The 27,837-nt window shown below is 40.5% G+C and overlaps 1 long non-coding RNA gene across 2 annotated transcripts in view; it reads right to left on the bottom strand.

Annotated features, from left to right (window-relative positions):
• LOC131456095 (uncharacterized) overlaps nt 1-27,837 on the bottom strand; it is a 45,804-nt gene that overhangs the window by 10,602 nt on the left and 7,365 nt on the right. The window contains exon 4 of one of the 2 annotated variants that reach the window (XR_009239872.1): nt 14,571-14,953. The exons of the other annotated variant lie outside the window; for it this stretch is intronic. This is a non-coding gene — a long non-coding RNA (uncharacterized LOC131456095). Of the gene's footprint in view, nt 1-14,570; nt 14,954-27,837 lie in introns of those variants that run through there. 2 annotated transcript variants of the gene reach the window in all.

Raw genomic sequence — 27,837 nt, 5'->3', positions numbered from 1 at the left:
GTGCCTTATAAAAGTTGATGTATTTCTGACTAAAATTCTTGTTTAAAGAAAAGAAAATAGTACAAAATGTGTAATGTATCATTTATCATTTAATACAATTAAATGATGAATAAACCTTTAAATTAAATGTTTCTTATGAGCCTGTGATCCAGGAAGCTGGACTGAAAAAAAACTTCACATTTTTTACCTCTAGAGGGCGATATATCTTCAAATATGAGTCTATACTGTATATCCATCAGAGCATACTGCTGGAATTAAGCAAAGACATCTGGGGAGCAAAGAAAAACCTCCAAACAGTGTTGTCATATGTTGTTATCAATGTAAACAGAAAAATTCAACAAAAATGAATTGCCTGTGACAGTGTGTACAATTACACACAGGAAACATTTGCATCAGCCGATATCAAAATCGATCTACAAATGAAGAAAGGAAGAGATAGAATGTTGCAATGAAGCTAAGAATAATGAATAGAAAAACATCCACTGAGAAGTACTGTCATACCAAGTAAGTGTAAAACTAAAATTCTGTTCAACTTCGCATCTCTAAAGATTTATAATAATTCAATGAATAAAAATGGAGGCAAAAACTACACCCATTACATTTCCTGTATTGACATGTTAATAATCAAAATTTGCTGTGGTTTAAACACACACACTCACACTCATATTTCTATCCATTTTAAAACGTACATTGACTTCCATTCACTTGGACAGCCTACCAAGGCCTTATCCCTAACCTTAACCATAACCAGTCCATGCCTGACCCGAAATCTTAGCCTTGAACTTGAACCCGCTCTCCAGAAATTAGGTTCTGCCATATTGGGACCAGGTTTTGGTCTCCATGAAGACTACTGGTCCTGACACGGTCAATGTTTATGCCAAAAAAGGTCATATGAATGTAACAAATACAATAACACACACACACACACACACACACACACACACACATATAGTCTGGTTTCTATGACTTCTTCAGAGGCATTCAGAGACATTGACTTAAATTTATTTCCTGGAGACTAACTCCAACCTTAACCAGAACTACTGGCCTGACACTAACCCTAACTCTAAACACTAACCTCACCATAGCAATTGATATTATTTCATAATATACATTGACACACACACACACACACACATATATAGTCTGGCTCTTATGACTTCTTCAGAGGCATTCAGAGACATTGACTTAAATTTATTTCCTGGAGACTTACTCCAACCTTAACCATAACTACTGGTCTGACACTAACCCTAACTCTAAACAGTAACCTCTTAACCTCACCATAGCAAATGTTATTATTTCATAATATACATTGAGACACACACACACACACACACACACACACACACACACACACACACACACACACACACACACACACACACACACACACACACACATAGATACCAGTTTGTTGATACAGCCCAGCCTGTGCCTGAATGAATGAATAAGAGCTGCATGGGGAATTCAGTGAATGCATGGCTAAATCCAAGCTCAGTCTTGAAACCTAGGCAGAGGCTGAGTTGTGTGCCAACAAAGCAGCTGGGTACACGCCGGGCACATTTTTCTGTTCAATCATGCTCTTTGTGAATAATATCTATTAATGCCGTCTCTACTTAGACCTGCCAGTTAGCCTTTGGAGATGATCCGGCTTCAGGACCCCATGGCATTTCAGGCATATGGTTGCCTGTCACCTGCTGAGTATGTTTCAGTCCACGCATCGAGCGTGGCCACAGAGATAGGCCTTGGTTAATCAAGTATGCAAATATCCCAGCGTTGCCAAAAAAAAAAAGAGATTCCCCCTGTCACAGAGAGACAGATAACTTCAGTTCGCCCACATTGAACACACATATGTATGTGGGCAGCACCACATCAAAGACAAGAGATCAAAGATTCACTGTTTTTCAAAAACCCCGTGCTGTATATCCACCATGATGGGAATAAAAACACAATCTGAAATGCAAATGATCTAAACTCTGCACAGCTAATCTTAAAGCTGCTTTCATCAATATTTTATAATGCTATAGCATTAATTGACTATATTATATGTCTAGGTTTACACTATAGTTCAATGCTGCAGTTTTCTGATTGTAACTTTTTCAAACTTTTGGTGATTTTTTATAGTTGATGTTTTTATGTCTCTCTGTGAACAGAAATAACATAATTTGTATGCTGTAGTTCATCTGAAAACTATGTCAAGCAATACTATCAGACTTGACAGAGGGAGTGTTCGTGTGTACACAGTGGCAGCACAGGGGCGGGAGCAGGAAGTGCTTATCCCATCAAATTACTGAATAGGGACGAGTCGATATGATACTGACTATCTGTATTGGTCTGATACTGGTCAAAATGACCGGATCATATGTAAGAGAAAAATGTTAAATCCGACACAATCCAAAATCATGAAGACTTTAAAAGTGTACATTTAAATCGGCAGCAGCATTTTAGCTGAGTCATGTTTCGGGGCTACTTATTTCTCCAGAATGTGTGTTACACCATTGGCGAATAATGAAATACCCAAACTATTATTACCTTGATGGAAACGCAAAAAATACCAAACCGTTCCACTCGATGGAAACACACATACGTGGAACACTCCACTGATGATAGGTATGAACGGAACTGTGGGCTTATACTGTACGTGCAGGTTCTCCGTGGACGTGGAACGGTAAGTGTAACCTGGCATCGTGTGAACATAATTTGACAACACTATAGTTTTAAGTCAGGGATATTATATACTTTATGCATTCTGTAAAGATTTTTCTCCTTTTTTATTTGCTTAAATCACATAAACTTCTTCAAAGCAGCATTAATTAATTATTGACCACATGTGGGCAGCGGAACAAGCTGTGAACAAAACACTGACCTGTCACTTTCACCTCATAATTATCCTTACAGTAGATATTACACGTGTTGGTAAACAGTAAACAATGTAGCAACACTCAATTGGAGTTGTTTTTCTTTCCACCTGTTGCATGGAAGTTGGATTTTCACTCTCCTGTACTTCTGCCTCCCCCTTGACTCCGGGCAGGTGGCACACAGTGTAATTATCAGAGTTTTTATTTATGAATTCATGTCTTTGTTTTTGAGCTGCCTGCTGCATATGTAAACAAGGTTAATGAGAGAGGTGAGGCAGAACTGAAAGTTGCAGTCAGAAACCAGAAGCTAATGACTTTAAAGACATGCTTTGTAGAGCAAGAGGTAAGTGGGGCAAGGTTGATTCTCTGTGGACTTTTTTTCAGTCAGCAATAGGGGTGGGTCAAAATATCGATTTGGTGATATATATCGTCGCCCTTCCTCGTGCAATAGGAGAATCGCAAATATCCTGCGAATGTAAACAGTCCCTGACCGTCACTACTTCATGTCTCCTCGAGGTGGTGCAGCTCAAATAAAGTTCCCTCACCTGAGTGAGACAGATATTTTGATGTATCACTATACGATTGCCTTGCAATATGTTGATTATCACAGAATCGTTGTAACGTGATATTATTGGTATCGTGGACCATGTATCGTGTGGTACCTTGTGACTTCCACCCTTATTCAGCAATGTGCTGATATTCACTGTGTAATCGATTTGAAACATGGCGTATTTGCCATTAGAACTTAAACATATAAGTTGCTTCCAGTATGTGTGTCTTAAATTTAAATATCTGGAGTTAAACAAAATAGAACAGTTAGCAAAAAAGCTGTGATTAAGGTTGAATAATTCATTTTCTAAAAGAAGATTTCTCGTGAGAACATAATAGGGCTTTGCTGTAAACAATGTCTGACATGGAAATATCACTTATGGTAAAATTTACACTAAAACGCACTTAAGGCTTATAAATATAATCCGACAGTGAGAATATACTGTAAATACACAGTACAGTCTTTGCAAAATCGCATGTGTCTTGTCAATATCTTATTAAATAAAAAAATACCTCCCGACGTTTGATTAAACTTTGTTGGTGCATGGTGTTTTTCTCCGGCAGTACATCTCCATCTTTTGACTCTCGCGAGATCACTTGGCACCATCTAGTGGACTGAAACATCCGTCATCATTGATTTGTTTGTTTTTTAATTCTAACAGACAAAAAGTTAAATGTTTATTTGTAACATCAGTTAAAAATGTATATGTTAATAATCAATAGTTGGTGTCCCCAAAGCGAAATATCTCAAAATATAATAGTTTAATTATTTATAATTAATGTATAACATTTAGTATCTTGTCTTATGTCACGATATCTGCTAATTACATCATTTCAAATTCTGATTTTGATTTAAAAATGATTAATTGTGCACCCCTACTTGAGCTACTGTTATGAGCTACAGTACTTTTCATATACACAGTTGATAAGTTGAGCTTCAGGTTTGTTGTTGGCAGTGAAAGGAAGTTTTGCAAAAAGAATTCTGATAAACTTCCCATGCTGCTCCTCTTCTTCTCTATTGAAGCTTCAGGCTTTGTCAGATCGTGGACAGACGGGATTATACAGTCAACGCATCAATAAAACTGTTATGACACACTTCTTAACTAGTGATGGCCTCGACCTACTGAGACATGGAAAAGCAGAGCCATCGCCTCAATAATCTGCCGAATACGAGCAGCTCTAATTCCCCTCTGCTGCAGAAACACTCAGGAGAGTACACAGACAGTGGGATAACTTATCAGGGATAACTAGTCTACTGAAGAGGGCATGCATAAACAGCAGCCATTCAGAAAGCATCCATTATACACCTTGGCATGTATGCAACACACTAGCAGAGAGGGACGCAAAGCACACACACACACACACACACACACACATTTCTCCTTGCTAGGTCCTCTCTCCGGCCCCAGGATTAGGGCAGAGGATTGTGCACAGCTGCTCTCCAACATCCCTGATAAAAATCAGGCAATTTCACAGTCAGTGGCATTCTTTCATCCCCTAATCCACACCCCGCATACAGTATAGATGAACCGCAGTGCGATGAGAACAAGCTGCTCCAAGCCGAATGTGGACACCTTCGATTGGCTCTAGAGACGCAGAGCATCCAAACTTGTTGGGTGCAGAAGAAATAAAGTGTCCAGTCCAAAGCTGAAAAAAAATGTATTCATATGAAAGTCGTGATTGTTGGCGTCAAAGATTCTAAATTGATTCCAAACTTCTCTCAGTTTTTATTGGAATAGCCAGTTTCATTTCAAAAGACCTGCATCATTACAGCGTAGTAGAAAACCAAGGCTTCAGTTTTATGATTACAATTGAGCCCAAGGTATTTCATACCCTCACATACATGTTTCAGGTTATACCCAAGTTTATCTTAAATAAATGTAAACAAAAATGGTGATGGGAATAACGGTGTTATTTTTTTCAGTAACAGGGTAATCTTACTAATTCCTGTTTCAATCATTACATCGCCATTACCTTTACTGACAATATTATGTGGTGTGTTACTATAATTAAGCTCATTGAAGCTGTTTTCATCCGACCAGGCAAAGTTTTTTCTTCTTTACTTTACTTTGGTGAGGGGGACGGACAACCGCATAAGTAATGACGATTGGCTAAGGTAGAGTAAAATTTCTTTGTAAGCCAATCAGAGGCAGAGTTGGGCAAACGTTTACACCTGCGCAGACGCACACACAAACAACAAAGAAAGCGATGGTGAGCCCAGCGAATTCTAAGATGTTCAGACATTACTTTTCCGGTACTTTTTCGGTGTTACGGTTTCAATTTTCAGCCAAGTGCCTCCTGATTTTCGGTTTTTGGTGGATCCCTAACAATAATGTATTACATTACATAGGTGTCTTATCTCACACTGACCCTCAGCAACATTAAAATAGTCTAGATTAGTGTACAATGTTTTATGTTAATAATTTATACATTAACACTTTTTTATCTATTATTATGTCTTATTTCATTCATTAAACATGCTTAATATTCCGTTTTATTATAAATAATTGAACATACAGTTGAATTTAAAGTTTCATGGGGGGGGGGGGGGTTCATAGTTTAACGGTGGTTAGATCTGCTGTCACCTGGCGATATTCCCGCACTGGAAGAGGAAGTGACTTTTTTTATGTAAAGACAAATACAAGCAACAGCAATGCTGGACTATAAAATTGAGACAGCAGCCTACAGGTTGGAGTATGACGGTATGAGTATGGAGGTTCTACAGCTCAAAAAAACCTGGTCATCCAGCAGTGTGAGGGAATAGACATTTATTTCCCGACCTCCTGCGCTGTTGCTGTATACACACAAATGCTCCCTCAGTCAGATTTTCACATGCAGGATGCTGCATACAAATAATGTTACAGTTTATTGTTTCTGTTCACAAAATCACTTAGCAAATGAATAGATTGCTTTCTATTTTTTTTTTTAAATAATTTGTTGGTCATCGACATGTTAAAGTAAATTAGTTGCATATTTGTTGCAGAGAAGCCATTATTTTCGATACTTTGTTAAATAATTTCCTTAATCATTGCATTCTATTATTCTTTATGAGGTTTTTTTTTTCTTCCCCCACTTCTGAAGTCATTCACTTTACCCATTTTGTCTGACCCCCAACCTCCATTTGCAGTGATTCTTTAGTGGAGTTCAAACAGGGGACAAGAAGGTACTTCACGGCCAAAAAGAGAAGTGGTGGTGGTGGGGGGGGGGGGGGGGGGACATATGAATCAAAAGGCAAGGAAATGGAATTCACTGTACAAACGTCGGGGGAATTTCAATCTCCACTGAGGCACAGTAGAGCTCTGTTCAGCCCTCGCAGGCTGCCGGGTGAAAAGAGCAGCAGCCACAGCGGGGTACATCTATTCTGACCAGTCCTTACACACACAGACTGAAAATCCCAAGCGAGGTTTATTTGTTTAAGAAGCAACAGACGCAGCTGAAAGATCCTGTAGCTTTAACACCAGAACAGGCTAATTTTATGGCTTTGGATATTCAGACGGTGAATAAATACAATTAAATGTTCCTGTTTACAATTTGAGCCTTTACGCTTCAGTGACATAGAACAACAAAAAAAGCAACAAAGATATTTGATATAAATGAGGACAAAAATCTTATGGAGAGGGAGGAGCTAGTGCTGGGAGTCAAATGAAAAAAAAACACCAGTTCTCAGTTGTTAAATTACTTAAGAGGACAGAGTTGCCATCGTTTCCCTTCCCTTAATTCTGATTAATGGGGGGAAGTTTGGAAGTTCTTCTCGAAGAGGGCAGCACCTTGACTATATTTTTCAGCAGCGATGCATTACTTTGAAATAGCTGATGCATGGAGATAATACTAATAAGGGGATGTTGCGTATAGTTGCTGGCTCCTCCACAAACGTCAGAGGTCAGCAATAGATTCAAGCTGTCACCATGGTAGAGCTCTGCTCTCACTCAAAGACACATATTTAAAAGGGTGTTTAATGACCAGAACTTAGACATAGTCAAATTCTATTAGTGTTGTGTCAATGACTACAAAACATGCAGTCTGCTGGGTTAATGTGACAAATTATTTTAGATAAGAAACATTTGAGTTAAGATTTATGGCTCAGAATTTAATTATTAAGGGTTAGGGTATGTATTTGCAAAAAATATTAAGCTTCAGTTCATTTGGTGTAGTCAGATAATAAGTTAAAATAAGTTTTACATGTTTCCTTCATTCTGTGCAAATTATGCCTGTGGTCTCACCATACTTTTAGTAGAGCATCAATTCACTCTGTCTATAATGTGTCAATGCCGATATGCTGATATATCGGGAGTGCTTGGGCCAATAACCGATGCCATACAATTTTCTCCGTGCCCAAATGTAAAGCTCATTTAGTATCTTCTCTAGTGAAATTGACATAATAATTTGCATATGTCACACCACAGCAGATGTAGATATGCATGTGTTTTTTTATTTATTTTTTTTGAGTAAAATAAATGAACATAAAGAAATTTGGCTGGAGCGGTTCCCAGTTGGCGATTGAAGCGGGATTCAAACAGGTGACCTTCAAGTGCCCCATACGATGAAGAGACCCAGTTTAACAGGTGTTGTGTAAGGATATAGAGTATATGATATATGCCAAAAAAGTATTTCATACATGGAAAAACCATAGACTGTGTATAATAATTGAACGTAGACTTAGAATGTGAAAAGGTAAAGCCAAACAAGTCGGATGGAAGTAGCAGTTAGCCACCAGGGGCAACTCTGCCGGTTGCAAAACAAACTCAATTTGAGGGAAAGTCTACAGGGAAATGAGCTTCTACTTCTCACTTGATTTATAACCTTGGTATACTTTTTTCTGAGGAGTTAATGCTCTTAATCGCTAGTTTCACTAGTTTCTTCTTCAACAGAACATGTTGTTAAATTTGTAAATTGTTTTCTAATTTCAAGGAAAATGGATGATAGAGTGGACACCAGTGTGGTATAGTCCTATAGGAATGGCTGTGAATTTCCAGTTTCAAAAGCAGACATGCCGCTGGACGAATCAGAAATCTTGCACAATGGGAGTTTGTTTTGCAGCCAAAAGACTATGTTCATTTTTATACATGGTCCATAGGAGAAACACAAAGCTGAGAAGTGATCGTTTCGGCTAAGCTCCCACAGAAGACTGAGTAGAATAAAAGACTTCATAAAGTCTATTTACTCAGAACAGAAGCAAATTATTTATACCAATATTGTGCATGTAATCGCCTTATGTATCAGGAGATCATGACACTGATAATGAATGTATTTGTCTTCTTGATTGCAAACACAATAATGAAGGTAAAAATGGTGCCACATGTGAGGTAGATTTATAGAAATCCCACTTTGGGTGTTTGACAACAAAGAGAAGAGTGTGATTATTTCAGGTTCACCTTCCATCCATCTCCTCTTTAATGATGGAGAAACAACAGCTTCTGGCTGATTGATGCTGTTGAAGGCCAGCAGCTCCAGGACTGATCCGCTCACCTCTCCCTGGAGCACGCCTCAGCCTGGCATCTGCTAAAGGGCACAGGTACATTACTCTGTGCCCTTGTCCCACCCCTGCCTATTTGATCGGGGGCCAAGAATGACCCTGCGGAGCCTGCAAAGGCCCCCTCTCTATGGGCCCCAGGCACCAGACTCAGGGGCCCACACTGACTCTGCTGCTTTTTGAGGCTTTGGGAAGATTAATAGGCCTCCTCTGTGGAGCGCCTTTGTGAGGCAGCGCCCAGGCGTGTTCAAGCTGTTGGGTTTGCAGGAGACGAAAGGAGCAGCGGCTAATTCCTCTGCAGGTCAGTTTGTCTGTTGCTACTCTGTGTTCTCAATGACTTGGAAAGGTCACATCCGCACTGGATGAGCCAGCGGAGGAGCCCAATGAAGAGCACCAGCTGTGGTCAGAACATATCATCTGAACAACATCGATGCCACGATCTTGACCCAAACTCTCTTTTTCTGCGAATAAGCAATCGGGTGATCCTGATCCACAGCTGAACAATCAAACTTGCATCCACACAACGCTGTTTACCACCAGTTTAGTTTGGATTATGGATTACTAATCACATGAGTGACACCAAACATGCAAATGTACATATCATATTTGCACAGCCGTTTTCAGCTGGGGGGGTGCTAATCATATGCAAACACACGGGTCGCTGCGATGTGTCGTGAGCATCACTGCGGCTTTATCTGTATCACCCAAAACCCAAGCACCGCAGATTTCAGACAGCAAGATTTCTCTCCTCACACACCTGCTGCAAATACCAAAAAACTGAGCCAAGAATATCCTTGCATGTACTTTTGAACTTACACCAGGAGAAAATGAAGCTAAAAGTTTCTGAATTTCTATGCAAAGGCTTTTGGCCTGAAACCATTTTAATGATTTTTCTCCTCACTTGGTTGCAGGTGAGGGCCTTTGATTCTCGTCAAGTCACACCTCCAATAGTGCAGCCACCAATAACAGCTTCTCTCACCCACACGCGCACACATACACACACACACACACACACGCACACAAACACACACTTCTGGCTGCTCCAAGTTCCAGGGTATGAAGGGATGAGCCAATCCCAGTGCTCGTCTGAAGCTGGATGGTGGCCATCGTGTTATTAAAAGCTACGGGTGAGCTTTGCTGCTTGCCTTTCCTCTGCACTGCAAACACTTTATGAAGAAATATCTTACCATGCCAAACAGCACTGGGGTGGTGAGGAACTACCACAGGGGAAAAATACTTTGAGTTCTGAGAATGTGAATTTTGTGCTTGTTGCAGTGCACCTAATTGCTCTCACCATTCAATTCAATTCAATTCAATTCAATTCAATTCAATTTTATTTGTATAGCGCCCAATTATAACATACATTATCTCAAGGCCCTGTACATAGACAACATAGTTTGAATCAATTTATGAGTCAACACATGATTGATGTCTTCATCTCATCATTGATAATATTCAGTGATATTATCTTCATCATTATCAGATAGAGGAGTACCGTCTCCTCACTCAGGACTGTATACTGGTAGAGCTAAAGTGCCTTTGATGAGATGAGATCATATTTTAGCGCTGGCTGCCTGCTCTTTGCCTGTAGCCAAAAACAGCCTAATTGTGTTTTGTCCCATATGTGAATTATTATTAACGACGAATCATTTACTACACTTCCTTTGCCAATTTCCTAAATTAAAAAAATACCATGTTGAGATTTATAGCACACCCCCCATTTTCTGCACCGGCTTCCAGCATCACCATGGCAACTTCCAATCAGCAAGGATGGTAGAGCCTGCTGGCCGTGTGTTTGGCGCGAGGCTCTAAGAGGCGCAGGTGGAGCACATATGGAACAATGGCCTGGTGGAGGAAAAAAAAGAAACACCCTGCTTGGCTGTATGTGCCAGCAGTGCCCAGTTTAATCCCACCGTTACCTTCTAGTGCTCTCTGATGGAGACGTTCTGCTGCAATCACAGCCTCAGACTGCTGCTGGGCCCATGCCAGACTTCACTTGACAAAGCCAGATCCAGTGTGCTTTTGTCAAACCGTGTCTCTGAGAGCCGTGGATCCCATCATCTCTTGATCATTTGGTGGAACTGTCCCTCACTGTGCTCCACTGAAATGCCACTGACCTTGGCTGATCCTAATGTAAAGGGATTTTTTTCCCCCCTAGGATACAGTCTCATGAAGATTTTTTTGTGCTGTCTGAGGCTAATATGCACCGTAATGTCTGTTTTACTAGATGTGGGTGCATTCATGGCCATACATTACATTGACGCTTGGCTGTTAATGACTTTTGTGCCTCATATGGGTAGTAATTGGGGTAGTAATGTTATGGAAATCACTAGCATGTGCAGTAAATAAATCAATCATCCAAGGGGCCTTATCTATCACTGCACATTTAAGCAGTCAGCTCCTATGTAGGTTAATTAAAGCACAATGGCCGAGGAGAGGACCTGGCACCCGTCCTGCTTATGTTTAAGCCTTCTCTGGGCCCGCTGGGCTGGTGCTTTCTACAGCCAGATGAAATTTGCCCATTTCATCCACCCCCATCCCCAGCTGAATACATAAATCATCTGAAAGGGCCTCCGATTCGACCCTAAATTCCATGAACAATGATGTTTGTCCACAAATACCAAACATAATTGCTGGATACTCTTCAAAGCAGAAATCATGGTTCTGTGCACTTATCACAGGGCATATAGTGCAGATTTTTGCTAGTTACTTCATCTGGTTTTGGAACAAATCAATTATGGTGCTGTGCCACTTCCAGCATGGTTATTGGGTAAATGGTGCCACTGATTTGCTTTAATGTTTGGTCTGAGCTGTGAGATAAGAAGGACTGGCATCTGTATGTAAGGGTAGATTGGTTGGTTAGGTACGAGGTTAAGGTGAGAATTGAGAAGTAGAATCTGATACTATGAGCCAGGAACCTTAACCAACTAACATGACATTTATTATCCCAGGTTATATAATTTCCGCTGTAATGTAATGATCCGTAATTTCCTTCAGAACACAGGAGATGTTCTTAAACCACTTGATCTTGTATTTTAATTAATAAATAAATAAATAATAAATAATAATAAATTTGTCAAATTGAGAACATGTGATTTGTGGCCACGAGGACTGAAGGCACATTTGACAGAGCTGGTTATGACTTCAGTAAAGCGGTCAATAACTTTTAAATGACTTTTTATGTTCCAAACTCTACATTTAACAGTAAGCCGATCCTGTGAGTGTTACCATAGCAGTCAAAAGTGAGTGCCCTGGTGTGTTTCTCACCTCTTTGCTGACTAACTGATTAATTACAGTCTGAAAATGTGTGCCATATCTCCTGCACATATTTTTATTTATATCACAGTCATAGGGTGTGTTGTTTCTACTTCACACTATCCTCACATTATCCCCAGCTCCTCTCTCACCCTGTGAGAATCACAGTGAAGGCACCAGGCCGGTGGCCCTCAGCTGTCACTGATAACAACTGTATCTCATTATCCTCCTTGTGGAGGCCACAGAGGTAGCGGTGACCGTAAAAGGAACACCATTCTCCTTCCCTTCCACAATGGGCTGCTCACCGACAAAGGGTGACTCTGAAAAGCTTGAACTCAAGCCAACAGCTCTATTCATGTAGCCATGAACGGCAGATGTCTCCATGGAGGTTTTAGATCTAAGACGCTCATAGAGACAACTGCAACACAAGTCGACATCCTGAGGCATCTGCAGCGTGAGGAGTAGAGGTATTTTAATTTTGGTGTTGGGCCTCAATACAGTATGTGTTTTTCAGCCTCTAATGTCTGCTTGATTGACTTACACCTTCATTCGCGCTTTATTCGTTCATGTAAGCATCCCATCACAGGAAAATTAAAGCTGTGGATACAGGGAGTCACGCAGTAATGCCATTCATTCATTTTCTACCACGTTATCCTCCACGTGAGGGTCATGGAGCTGCTGGGGTCAATCTTAGCTGCCAAAGGGCCAACACACACTCCCTACAGTCAATTAAGAGTGTCCACTTAACCTCTGTATGTTTATGGACTGCGGGAGAAGAGCTGAGAACCAGGCGAAAACCCACGCACACAGGGAGAACATGAAAACTCCATACAGAAAGGCCCTTGTTGGACGAGGTTGTGTGTCTTTCTGCTGTACAGCAACAGTGTTGGCCACTACACGGCCGGTGTGGCCCCTTAGTAATGCCATTTCATAACAAAATTACCCATGTCATCATATTGCAAATGAGTAACCAATAGGAAGGGTAAGACAGTGCAAACAATTATTTGTTGTTCATTTATTTTGTACACTGTAATTTGAACACAAAAGGTTCTGTGAGTGAGTGAGTGAGTGAATTGTTTTATTTCTAGACGGATGGAAGTGCAGCAACAGTAAACTCTGATGCTGCATACAGGTTGGAGTATGACTAAAAACACAAAGTAAAGCCCATGTTGTTGTTTGACAGGATAAACACTTCTTGCCCCCGCCTGCCCATGTGTTGCTGGTGTATGCTCCCTCAGTCAGGTCTGACAGTGTTGCTTTACAAAGCCTGTTTTCAGATGAACGACGCAGTATACAGATAATGTTATTTCACTTCTGTTCATGAAGACCAAAGGTGCACTGCAGCATTAAGTAACTGATCTGAAAATGAACAAAGAACACGATTATCTATTCGGCCACATCAAAATCTACAACAACAGCATCACATATAATGACAGTGTTTTAATCCTCCATTTTGTGTATGACTTCAGTAAAAAAAAACACAGCTGGGAAATTTATATTAAGAAGAATTGCTTTATGAAATTCAGAAAACAATAGCATCCCAATCACCACACAGTTAAACATCTCCGTCAACACCCTGAGCCATTATTAAAAAAGGGAACAAATCAATCATTAGTGTGTGTGGTACCCCTGCTTTCATTAGAGAATCATATAGATTAAATGTTAATCATAGCTAACTCTATACCAGTGGGCTTCTGCCAAGATGACAGATGGACAATTAATGAGAATAATGAGGGGATCTTAGTCTATACACGGATATGGAGATGCAACAACAAGCATAACACCACACTTGGCTTCCAGAAAACTGTTATATTGACAGAAATAGAGGAAGATAATCAGGGTGCACGTGCAAAAGTGCTTCTTTCCCAAAGTCAAAGACTATGTGTTAAAAATATGTGAGATCACTACAATGTGGGAGCACACATGTGTTTTAAGATGTTTTCATAGTGAGTGCTGCCACAGGAGACTGCAGGGAAATTGGTGGCAACACCTGTCACACACATTCAGCATCAGATATTAGCATCCGTCTCCTTTACCGGTCTGTGAACGATGAATAATTACTCTTGTTTAAAAATCTGCCTATTAGCACTAACCAGGTTATATTGGACATCTGTCTCAGAGAGCTGACTGATATAATTGGCTGCCATCATATCGTGCTTTAGCTATAGCAAAGCACGCTGGCATGACAGGCGTTAAAAGTGATGCCGCTGTTCACTCTTGCTTTGTGACGTAGCTCCAAGATGTCAGTTTCACCAGCGAGTGAAATTAAATTGTATGAGATGAAAGTAGTGGGAAAAAACGAACACATATGTCCGCACGTGGCGCTCCGTGGCATGTTATTGGCACTGTGTTTTCATCAGGTCTGATGACATATGTTTAGAACTCGGGAGGCTTTGGGCAGGAGGGAATTGCGTGGTGTTTGAAGTCAACTGCCGCATTAAGCAGAGACGCCGCACAGTAGTGTGGAGATGCTCTCTTGTTCAAAGGGATGGAAGGAACCGCTCCGGGGAACGTCCAACATCAAGAGCTGACCCCGGCACTGTTTCCCGCTCCCTTCTGCCATGCGTGCCGCCGCCGTATGCTGTGATTCCCAAAGACTGACAGGCCTGTGCCATCTGGCCTCACTTCGGATTCCCCGGACACATATTGGGAATCCAAACTATGCCACCTCCCTGTCTCTCCCTTCGCTCTGCACTCTCTCCCTGTGGGTCGTCTCTGCGCCTCCACTTCATCCCTGCTTGAGTGTTGGCTGAAGTGGAAGGGGTCTGCTCTCCAAGTGATCCTAGTTGCCCTTTTCCTCTTTAATCCCCTTCTGATGGGAGCCCTTTAAATTTAGAGGGAAACAGTCGATAATTTTTAAGATGAAGGAAAATCCCCTGAGTGCTATCCACCTAGTTTGGTCTGTCTGTGTTCTTCTGTGCTGAAGGCTGTATGGTTGCATTACATGCATTACATGACCTTCACATTGCTTTTCCCTGAACTTTCCCGGAACTTTGCAAGTCTGGTCACTTTTTCTCTAGTTTCTCTATGGAGCTACCCCTACCCAGATTCTGAGTTTAATATTTTTCTGACACCACCGTAAACATCCATCCATCGTCAACTGCTTTATCCTCGCTGTCGTAACACTCGTAAACACTCACAGCTGATGCTCCTCCAGTGCATTTGCTTTCAATGGAGCCAAACACACACAAGCCGTAGAGCCATGTGCATGCCGGTCGGTATCCGTTTTGCATGCTTCTGTGTTTTTCAATTCAACTGACAATTGAAAAAAGCCGGTCCGATGTTTTTCTCGCAAGACTCGAGACTTCACAACACTACGGACTCAAGGTTGGTGGCCCGATCTATTTTCTGTTAACAGACAGTGGGGGGGGTGGAGACAACACCCCATCTTCCCGCAACAAGACAAACCTGTTAAATTAGGGTAAAATCCTGTATAGTTGTGCTTAAATGCTGAAACAGAAGTGACATGGAAACAAATAAAAGTTTATTTGTGGTTGGCGTAACTGATGTTAGCTTTATGATGGTACTGGTATTGATTAATCTGGTAATAGCATCACAACCCTCTCTGAAAAATTTTAATATTGTTAACATTCTAGAAGTGGATATTCAAGACACGGGACACTGTAAACCCACATGCAAATGCGCAAAATGGAAAGTTAAGGGGGTAAAATTAAATCAAAATTGAGCCTAAGAAATTTCTGCAACTGGATTACTGTCACAAATATTTACCATCTTTACACCAAGGTTCCTATTTGAGAATTGTGACTGTGGTGAAAGCATGTTATAGACACACACAAAGAAAAGAAGAGGCTCCAGGAAGAGAGCAGTGGTGGGCTGTACAGTATGTTCTGTAGCACTGCCACAGATTTCACACTCTTTTTGTGTTTGTCTCTTTCTCTTCCTCTCCTCTGGGCGTCGTCTCAGTGGGGAATACGATTCCCTAATAACTGGGGAATCAAAGTTGGACAGCACCACTGCTGAGAGTCATAAAGGAAGCAGTGGAGTGGCTGGCCATTCATTCATCCGGGCCCTTTACAACATATACCAGATGGACGCTGCACGTCACCGGGTGACATCTCAAGACAGCCGCAGCCGCCTGCCCAGCTTGGAGAAGATGAAAGTTAGGAGGGAGACGGGAGGCAGGTTGCGTCAAACAGAGACAGATCTGATCAACAACTGCACGGATATGAAATCAAAGTGGTTGAAGCATGTGGCGTGAGGCATCTGGTATTCTCACAAACAGAAGCTAGCGTAGCTGCCAATGCTTTCAGGGGAGAAAAGAGCTCCCTCCCCCATTCATCGGCCTCAAGCCAGTGGAAATGTTACTAGGTTGTGCTATAAATCCACAAGAGGTGCATTGTTTGACAGTGTAATTTGAAAGGTTATTTTCTTTATTTAAGGAAAGGAATTGTATGCATGTTCACAACAGACAAAGTTCCAAAACAGGAACCGTCCAAGTCATGTTTGCATGGTACACACAATTTAGGCCTCTAAAGCAAAAGCTACTGTCCATTTAGAGTAAATCAGTAGTAAAGGTGGTATTAGGAATCTGGGCCTGCTGGAAGAAGTCACACCACTGCTGGATTTTAGTATACAATATAGTTTCTTCTCCATCAGTAAATATTGCCTGTTACTTGGCATAGTGCTGGGCGATATAGGAAAATCTTATCACGATATACTTTTTTATATCACCACAAATGGATATAAGTTAAATACATTTTTCTGTAATACCTGCTCTATATGTTTAGCTTTTAATGTTAATTGAAGGATATTTAGAAACAATGACATTGACTATAAATATGGTCAATATGGTCTTCTGCACAAATAACACAAATAATTAGCCTTAAAATTAAAGACTTAAGTGACTTTTCTAAATTTAATTTAGTTAATTCCATAAATAACAAATCTATTCAATATAATCATGATTATCAATGCAAAAGCCTTTAAAAGCAGGAAAAGTCATCACAGATACCTTATTAAAATATGACCATATCAAAAATATAAAAAGACGATATTTCGTCTAATGTCATGAAAACAGCCCTCATTTGGGATCCTGGATTCTTCCAAACAGGACATCATTACATCCTCACAAAACTGAGAATTTGATCATTTGATGTAGGTTTACTACAACAAAATGACGTATCTGTGTATGTCTGTATATCCACTGCAAAGAACCTATCAAGGCCTCCTGGCATTGATTTTTACATTTCATACGACTTCCTGCAAAGAGCACTGTGAGCATCTGATCCCCTAATCTCAGAATGCCAGCTTTCACTCAATGTCATCTGCCAATGAGCTGCAACCAGGCGCCCATCCTGCCTCTGGCACCAGAACTGCACCCATCCAGCTTGCGTGCGCTAATACCCGCCGTTGCTAGGCTACAACGAGAAGAATCAAATTTAGGTGGCTTCCACAGCTGCGCTGTACTGTTGTGCACCAAGGGATATACATGGCAGCGTTCCCAGTATGCACCTGGATGGAATGAAACAGGAAGAAGTGGAGAAGTCTAATCTGCTAGGCACAGTAGTGGCTGTCTGTCCTGCGTTTGTCCCGAAAGTATGTCCGGAAACAAGAGGAAATCACATTTCACATTATGGATTTTCAGATTTTTTTAAGAAGCTTTGCACTGTTGACTGGGTAAATGTGTGTTTTGATTTTTACTGACAGCAGGAAGGTCAGCAGGGGAACTTAAAGTATTGGGAAAAGGGGGGATTGTATCTGGAAATTGTTAGCTTGAAATCTCATTGCAAGCACTTTATAAAATGGTGCAACAAAGTGTTGAATGGATTAAAAAGAAACATGTGTTTTTTTTAGCAAAACTTGAAGGAATCTTGTGATAACACAGAAATCTAAAACAGCCCAACTCACCACTGTGGAGTCATAATATGATTTCCAAGCTTTCACTTATCAGCATTTACAAATGCTGTGATCTCTGCCTCTTCGAAATCACATCATTGCATCACTGAACCCTCTTTTCTGAGATCTGGAGAAACAACAAGAGTTTTGAATATTTTACTGCATACATGCCCAAAAACCATAAAGAGCTTCTCCACAGTTGACTTCCCACATCTTACTTATAATGTAATCAACGAGGCGTGCTGCTCAGAGATTGTTAATTTCACAGGGTTTACACAACTACAGTATAACATCTCAACAATCATGGTTCTAAAAAGACTTCCAAATGTCTGCCAAATGCTGAATTATTAGATCTTGGAAAACAGTCTGACATTAACTGGAGGGCTTAGTTGAGGGAAGTTCAAGATCTCTGTGGACTGTCAGTCCACTTAGATATTACACACGGGGTGAACATGCATTTTCACACAAAAAGCCTGGCCTTTTTGCTGTATAGCAACAGTGCTAGCCCCATGTCACCGTGTGGCCCGCATACAGATTGTGTGCCATGAAATTTCTCTACAGCTCACATCTTTGTGCTTGAGGGACCACCATAAAAAATATGCAACAATCAGTAGCCAGTTAGCTTATTTTAGCATAAGGCCTGAATCAGGAAAAGCATAGCTCATGACCATAGACTGTAGCTGTGTCTCAATAGCCAATAGTCTACATCCTCCAAGTGTGCATTTGCCGCCTGGGTGGACAGTAGGTGTAGTAAGTAGCAGGAGATGTTTGTGAACTTCTAATTTCAAAAACTGGTCAAATGGAGGATTCAAAATGGGGATTTGTCTTGCAACCCAAAGACGACATCCATTTTTCTGTGACAACAACACAACAGTAGATTTTATGTACAAATAATGTCTTCAGACAGAACCAGGCTTCATGTTTGATCGACAACACGTGATAGTATCACATCATTCTATTATCTAACAAGCTTCTGAATGATTCCTTGAACCAATTAAAATTAATGAAAATGTGTGACTTATATAACTCTTGGCATGATCATCAACAAATGTTATAATCAATTAATGGGGTTGAATGATAATAAAAACAAGTTCTCTGGGGTTTTTTTCAGCTTCTAAAAAATAAATATTTTATGGATAAGACATGGATAAAACAAGACATATCAAATGGTCAACATTTTCTGACATATAGTTGCAGCCCCAGCTACAACATACTGTAATTGAAGTTTAATGCTCCAACTCTGTGTTCATACCACAATCTAATTTCTTTGTAAAAGCCAACCTCACTCAAATTTGCTTGTGTGAAAGAATAAAAATGACCACAATCAGCAAGAGTGTACCCTGCCTTGGCATAGCAAGTGGACATGACTGCTAATCCTTTCACGTGTGACTTCAAAGCTGGACTTAACCAGTGGGTGGAGAGAAATCGTTTAACACAGCATGTCAATGCACGCTAATAAATATTTTAAAAAAGTCTGGGTTCCTGGAATCGGGATCCGCCTACTCCTGTGCTGTGTATTCAGCACCTACATACACACAAACAACTTTGTCGTGGAGCTACACTGTGCAACTGAAAGCACCACATCTAACAGATATATAGTCACCGAAAGTGCTAAGAACACCCCCACACTCACCAGCTCCTCCTTGATATTGTGAGCCAGAAACAGATGCTGGTTTCACCATGTTGCCAATGGCAGACGTGCTGCCAAATATTCAGTCCCCTTCAGTAGAGGAGGCTCAAGTGATGCTCAAGTGCATCCACTCAAGGAACTGCCTCATGTGTTAAAGGATCCAGATATTAATGTGGACATATATGAAATTATACTTTCACCCTTTTTGGCATTACCATCAAATAAAGTCCCAATTCAAGAAGAAAGGCACAGGTGTTATTCATTTCCTGACCTCACCCCCCTCTCTCCATCCTTGCTTCTTCACTTATTTCAAGGAAAACTCTACATTGTCATTCACGACTAATTGGGAAGAAAATATCTGGGGAATGTTTTTGTGCATGTTGTTGTTGAAATGGGTGAAATGGGAAGGTGAAAGAGAGTCAGCAGTGTTTGTTCTAGTGATCGGTGTCTTATTATGTTACTTAAATAAATCAATAATTTTTGTCAATACAGAAAATTGAAAATACAACCAGGCACCACCAATTAGGTTGCTTTTCAGAATTATATACTTGTAGTGGACAAAATTAAAAAGACAGCTATGAAGCTCAAAATGTTACACAAAAGGCACTTGATAAGCTAAGAAAACATGGAGCATTATTCATCAAAAACATATTTTTTAAAAGGCTACTTAATCCAGTTGAAACATAGAAAAATAGATCGAACATGTTGATGCATTAATATTAACAATTTAATATATAACAAATATATGGTGCTTGATTCAGATTAGGGCTGCAATGATTATGCAATTAATCGATTGCTTAATTAATCGTCAAATATTTTGATAATTGATTAATCGGTTTCAGTGTTTTTTTCAATAATTAAAACAGAATCATTTTGGTTTGTGGCCATCCGAGAACATCGTCATTCCCAGGTTTGGTAAACACTGATCAACATTTTTCAACATTTTTCACATATTTCACAGACCTAAAAATAAGTACTAAAAATAATCGACAGATTAATCGATTATGAAAATATGATACAACCAAAATATTAGGGATGCACGATAATATTGGCACAATATCGGTATCGGCCAATATTGGTTTTAAAAATGTATTATTTTCCAAATATCACGATCCACATGAACATCCATATGAACAATGATAAAAACAGTAGGATGAATAGGCTGCCAACTCCTTGATTTCTATGCTTACACCCTCTCCAACTATTATTTTGTTGTTGACTTATTATTGTTTTGTACAAGAACATGCATATATACATCTGCTGTGACATCAACATAATAAACATTTTTTTTTTTATTTCAAAGCAGAAGAGACTAAATATATATATTGGTATCAGTTACTGGCCCTCCCAATATATCGGCAAATTGGATATCGGCAAAAAGTCCAATATTGTGCATCCTACGAAACATAATTCTATAACTCTTAACATTTCAATATTAAAAATAAATGATCTGTGTTTGGCTGTCAGAAAAGGGCATACATTTAATTGAATATTCAGTAATAATTAATTTAGGCTAATGGTAGGACATCTTTGATGATTTGAGTAATTACTATCCTGATTTAAAAAAAATCTAAATCAAATGGGACCGAGTAATGCTGAAATGATGGAGGCATTGTTAACATACATTGACTGCCGTTTGAAGGCTTATGAAATCAAATAGCTATATATTGCCTGTGGGAACTGGCATATCTGAAGACCTACACGCTTCTCTCACACACAAACACACATAAATGCACACACACGCTCAGTCTCACGCCCCCATGTGAACACTCATCTTTAACGAGGGGAGAGCTGAAACCATGCATGATTGTTTTAGAGAGGCTGCCCTAAAGGCATGTTATCACTCAGTGTGGGACTGCTTCTCCCAGTCATACATCCTCTCTTGTTGATTGTGCAGCGCAGATCAGTGGCAACAAAGACATCATTAGTGGGCCTTTGGTCCCCACCAGGCCCGGGCTAATTATGAATGGGGGGCCCGGTAATAATTCAAGGGCCCATCGGTGCAGCTTGAAACTGAAGAGAGAACTTCACAGATTCAGTGGTGGCGCACTCAGCCCATCTGCCTCCATTTCCCCGCCACCTGCCTGAAGATCTGACCCACGTCAGCCACGAGGATGGAGCACCCATTACACACAAGAGAGAGGCAGGGGAAACATATGGGATTTATGCATCACTTTTAATGGATGATTTGCAGTGGTCATTAAAAGCTTTGTCCAATTACCTGGTTAAAGCATCATGGCCTGGTAAAGTGTGTATTTATTTGTCACTCCTCTGACTCCTGCTTATACAAATTCTAATCCTCAAATGCAAAAAAAAAACCCAAAAAAAACAATAGAGGAGTAGATTTTCTGTACAGATGTGTACTTGTACCTTCCTGAGAAAATTCTGGGGAGAATGTTTGGGTTGGTTTTGCTTCGCTCTGAAGACTGAGGTAACATTATTGTGTCAATGTTATTGATTCATATAAAGAGATTATACTTTCAGCCAGAAGAGGGCAGTATCCATTCTCTTAATCACACCCTTAAGTGAGCTCTCTTCTTGGCCCGAGCAATCAGGCACAAACATTGCTCCAATTCCAAACCCACAAAAGAGGGAATTTAAAAGTAAACAAATGAGCCCGATGGGATGATCAGCATTCTGAGATTCATAGCATAAACTCTTTTCCCATGTAGCTGCCTCATCATTTCAACATAGGCCTTCAATCCTTTTCTCAGTGGCTGGATCATGTGGCGATGAAGCTCTGATTTATAATAACTCTAAGATTTTACATATTTAAAAAAATTCAAATAAAAACAAGCTAAAACAAGATGGGATGGAGATTAAAACGCACCTTACAAATTGGCTGTAGGACTGCGAGGAGCAGTTCAAATTATTTATATTTTAATGTCTGGTCACATACTGCAGTAAGTATAGCTTATTTGAAATGTGAGCCATTTTGGATAAACTGAATTTATCAAGTATTCAGGGAATCATGAGGTGTAGGCAAATTAAGGGTGTGCGTTTCCCTCCAGATGCTGATGAATAACACAGTCAAGAATTCAGAGATGATTCTGTCACTGATACGAGACCTGAAAAAGACCCATGTGTAATTTGTATGACATTATCACCCACTACATCTCCCAGAGTGCCAAGCAGTTTGATTACAAGTGATGATGGAAAGGCATCCTGCTCAGTTTTAACAATATTCAAAATCAAACGTGTGTACATTAACAGTCAGGCCAGGTCAGTCATTAATATGCAAGCTCTAATTTGGGCCTCCATATGTAGAAGAGTTTGAATGGAGCTGCTAATTTGAAAATAATCGAGAGTGGCATGCTGCCTTTGTCGGTAAGCAATGACATCACCGAGTGGATTATTTCAGGCAGCTTGTGAAAAAAAGTTTCCCAACGATGGGTTCACTACCAGTTTTAAGAGCAGCCCGGGGGCAATGGGTCCCTTTGTTTTCTCTCTTTTTCCCACCCTAAAAAAAGATCTTATATCGAACCACATGGTGAGGGGTTTTCTGCTCCTCCGTGCTTTAAGTACACACCAGTAACATTTTACAAGACAAAATTTAAGACCTGGCCATGAAGGATGTCATGTTCAGAACACGACTGACTGGCTGTGACTGGAACGAGCAGGTCATATTTGTGGCTTATAATGCCTCCCATTCCAATTCGAACAGCAGTCAGGGACTGATTTTGAAGAAAAAGGGGGAGCTGAGCAGAGTCACAGAAACACGGGGCTGGTTTTGATCTGGATTCAATGGCCTGGAATAACTGGCCCCCAAAGAGCTCTTGTGTCAAATGGTATCTGTGACAGGGAACAGAGAAGGGGGGATAAACATGCTGCATTTAACATGTGGACATAACACCTCCCCCTCACACCATCTGGAGGAAAAACAACCTCATCTACAACTACGACAGACCTTGTTTTGGTTGCATTTCATAAACCCCAACTTGCAATTGATCTGAATACTCATGTGGCCTCTGAAGGAGCCTCCTGAAGAAACTGGTAAGGAATTGTAGGAATATGAGTATCAAAATCTTCCCCTTTGACAAGAAACATGCTATAGCTGTAAAAATGCATCGATAAGTTGGCCGACATCCCTCTCCTTTTGAATCGTCTTCTGCTTTGTAATGTGAAGGTGTTTGGAGGCAGGTCAGGAGGCCCTCTCTACCCAAGGCCTCACCTACTTCCTAATGAATTCCCAGGGTCCATCAACCTGCAGGCGCTCCCATACACGCTAACCAATGATTACACCTTAAGGGGGAGTGGAGGCGGATGGAGGAGAAGAGGCTGGAGAGATCCCCAGTACACAAATACACACATGCACACACTCTCACATACATAAATACATACATACGCAACCTCACAGACAACCACCATCACTACCGGTACCATCACCCCCCAGATTGGAGGCAGGTGCAGCAGCAAATCAAGCCTCATTAGCTGCACCTTCTGCTAGCATATACCGTGGACAGATGGAAGCTCGCCCTCACATGTTACCTCACATCAGATGGCAGTTGGATGAGGGTGGCTAGGGGATAACAGGGAGGTACGCTCGCCCCCTTCTGCCGGCACTACTTCCTCTGAGTTACAAGATGCCCCTGAGCACAGACCTAGCACCAGAATGCTCCTTAACCTTAATCCCTGCTGGCGACTATGAGTTTACGGAGGCTATCTTACATTCAGATCAGCTGTAACTCATCCTGGTTGGAGAGGTGCATTGCTGGCCTAAGGAGGAATCAAGGGCCTACAGAAGCCTTTTCTTCTGAAGAACCCATGTAAAAATAGTTTGGAACATGTATGCATTTGCATGCTCAAGCATATGATAAGCTAAGACACACTATGGGGCTGTGAGGTAGGCGACAGAGCCTCACCTGCAGGATATCACATCACCCACTTGTCCTCAAGGCTCTGACATCAGATCCTGAGCAGCTAATTGAGGCAACAGGGCAATTCATTGGTGCGGGGTGCCGTGTCAACACCTTTTTCAAGGTAACAGCAGATTTATCCCCATTCCACTGGGAACGGGAACGTGGGGGGAAAAGTGTAAAGGGGGGAGGCCATGTGCAAATTGATGCTGTCTATGTGATAGCAAATATTGCACATGTGCTTTTCAACACAGGGGAAGGCTGTCAGAAGTGGGTGAATTTAGGATGCTGGAATTTCCTGCTGTGACCCCGGAGGTGTGGGTCCAACTCAGTAACATGTGTAAGGAAAGATGCCCCCCATGAAGACCTACAAACAGCATCACAATCTATCATATGATATGATTTCCTCAAATATTACACAACATTCCAAAAGAACAGCTCGACAGAAACATCTCCGACTTCTACAGAAGTAAGTTGAAGGAGAAAGGAGTCAGTGGAAAGTGACTGGAAAGTGCAATGCATTAATACTACAGGTGTCTTTTAAGTGCTTTATCAAGATAATGAGGTCAGGCACAATTTTATGACTGGGATAAGTGGTGTTTTCACAGCTCATCATGAGCAATTAATCAAAAAAAATATTTTTTGAACATAAATGTGGGGCTTTATGATGATAAACTCAGGATTTAGTTCAAAGGGGTGGGCATACGGAAATTGTTATAAGAGTGCTGGTGGTGTTGTAGGAAGACTAAGCTGTGGTACAATGGCTACTTTGTCTAGACTTGGTAGTAAGCAGAGGGAGGGGCCAGTGCAGTGGGAAGGGAGTGATGGAATTAATGGATTGAACATAAATAGTTGTCTTGGAAGAACAAGTAATCCTCTAGTTTTGGGGTTTCTTGTAAGCAAACCACGGTGAGTTATTTATTACTGCATATCCAGAGAATCTTGTACAGCAAAAATGTGTTTAAAAGTGATACATAATCCACCTCAAAGCTTCTCTAAGCCATATTTACATATAAACAAAGGCTCTAAGTGGAATTGTGTGAAGAAAAAAAAGCGAGAAAGGAAATTACCACCTAACTCTATAGTTCCACTTGGCTGTACTGTTGAAGCATCTTTCAGGTCATTGTTTTGTGTTGAACCCCAGAACTATTTTGAAAATAGATATGCATATGCCAGGAATAAACTGATTCAAGTTGTATCTTGCGGTAATCCAGTTAACCTGACATGATCCCAAGGTCATGTCAGGTTAGCTCTGTAAGGTGTTCACCTCCAGTATGAGAAGAAGCTGTGTTGTTAGACTGGTCTTGACACGCCTTACTTAACAGCAATGTTATAAATGAAAGTGAACTCAGGTGAGGTTTTTAAAGGAAATGTGTGATTTCAGAATTTTGGGTCAAATAAACTTCAAGCCCGTGTCCACTTAGTACCCATTTAGTACCCAGGTATGAAGTGGGCATGGACTTGAAGTGGCCAAACATGGATGGGGCCACCATGGCCACCTTTGGACCCATATTGTAAGCCCAAATATAACCCTTATGGGGCCCACATGGACATACTGGCTGGGAAAGATGTTAAAAGTAGCAGCATTTGAGAAACTGTCAAACAATACTGGTAGTGAGTTAGGTTAAATTATGTATGTATGTATGTATGTATATATATATATACACTGTATATATATATATATATATATATATATATATATATATATATATATATATATATACATATATATATATATATACCCTGGATATGCATAAATATATTTGTGTTTATTTGTATTTTATTCTCTTTGTGGCTCCATAATTTGATACCAACAACCATGGACTGACATGACATATTTGGTTTATGTTTTTTTATGTTGTGGGTTTGTAAATGGCATTGTTAAAACTATATAAAAAAAATGTAAATCGTAAAAAAAAAGAAAATGTCAAAATTTCTGCTCACAAGTCCTTGTGTGAGAGAGTGGTGTCCGTCTTGACATTTTCTGTAATATTATTTAAATCAAGCTGCTGAGGAACTTCTGTTTGGCTCACAGCTAATAAGAAAAACAGATACACATATGGGACTTTGTTTTTTTCACTCCCTGTTTCATCCTTCGATCCACACCCAGATCCATACACCATATGGGAAAGTGTGGATGAGAAGATCCGAGAGCTCGGTGCATGTTTAAATGCAGCTCAAAGAATCAAAAAAAAGTCTCCCGCTCTTGTCTTGTCCATTCCCCTGGGCACATGAAAGTGAAGGTTACACTTGCAGCCCTTTTAATGATGGTCCCTCTTTCTTTTTTGAGGGGTTTTATTTCATTTGGAAGAATTCATCACCGTTTATCCATTCCCTGTTGTCAGGTTTGAACACGCAACACCATATGTTGTACGCTGCCTCTCTACCTCATTTCTAAACCTAAGACTTCAGATTTGTCATTTTGATATGCCTCGGCAGAGAGCCTGCTTCAGGCAGGGCTTTGTTAATATGAAACCACTAACAGTAGGTTACCTACATTTAAAGTGTAAAATGCAGGGACGCCGTATATGATTAAAACGCTATTACTGCCATAATCTTGTGATTGGAAAACAAAAGCACTCAGAAAGTGTCAGTATAACCTCAAACATGTACACACAATTCTCAGTAAGTCAGACAAAGTTTTTTTCACTCCGGGGGAGTACTCCAGCCAAAATGACGTCTGGAAGCCATTAGCTGAGTATAGCAGTCAGTGTTTCAGCGGAGAGTACAGTAAATGTTAAGCAGGTGAGGGATTCGAAAGCTATAATGATGTGAATTTTGCTCATCAATCTTCTGTAAAGGTTTTTGTCAAGTCTGCAACTTTATTTTTCAAGATGGGCACCATTTGAATTTTTTTATTTTTTTTTTGTAAGTCTCACACACTGGAAAATATCTGTTGATAGTTAAAGCTGGAACACGCTGCAGGAGTGTTAGCCTTACAGGATACGCACACAGCAGCAGAACCTTATGGCAGCACGTGAGTATGTTTAAGGAGCTTACATGAGGCAGATGTTTTTTGGAAACCATACTTAAAGATACTAACACAGCCCTGCCTGCATTATACAAATAAAGCAAGCTCCCTTCCAACATAAACAATTATTCCAGCTACTATTTTCACAGGTGGGAGTGCAATATTACTGTGCCAGAGCCTATACATTGCGCCATTCATCACCTAATTAGATTTTCATGAAGTAGATTGCCTCCTTATTGGCTGTCACTTCGACTCTGTGCTGTCAATGAGAGAGGCCCCTCCTGTGGTCGGCTCTATCAGCCCATCTTTATTTCACATACCTGCCAACACAGCTATAAAGAAATTACCCTAATCATCACGGTAATTAACATGGGTAATTATTGATAGTGCCACAG

The sequence above is a fragment of the Solea solea genome, chromosome 3 (assembly GCF_958295425.1).
Source record: "Solea solea chromosome 3, fSolSol10.1, whole genome shotgun sequence".
Classification (NCBI taxonomy): domain Eukaryota; kingdom Metazoa; phylum Chordata; class Actinopteri; order Pleuronectiformes; family Soleidae; genus Solea; species Solea solea.
The sequence above is the reverse complement of the archived record's forward strand: the minus strand, read 5'-3'. Positions and strand labels throughout refer to the sequence as shown.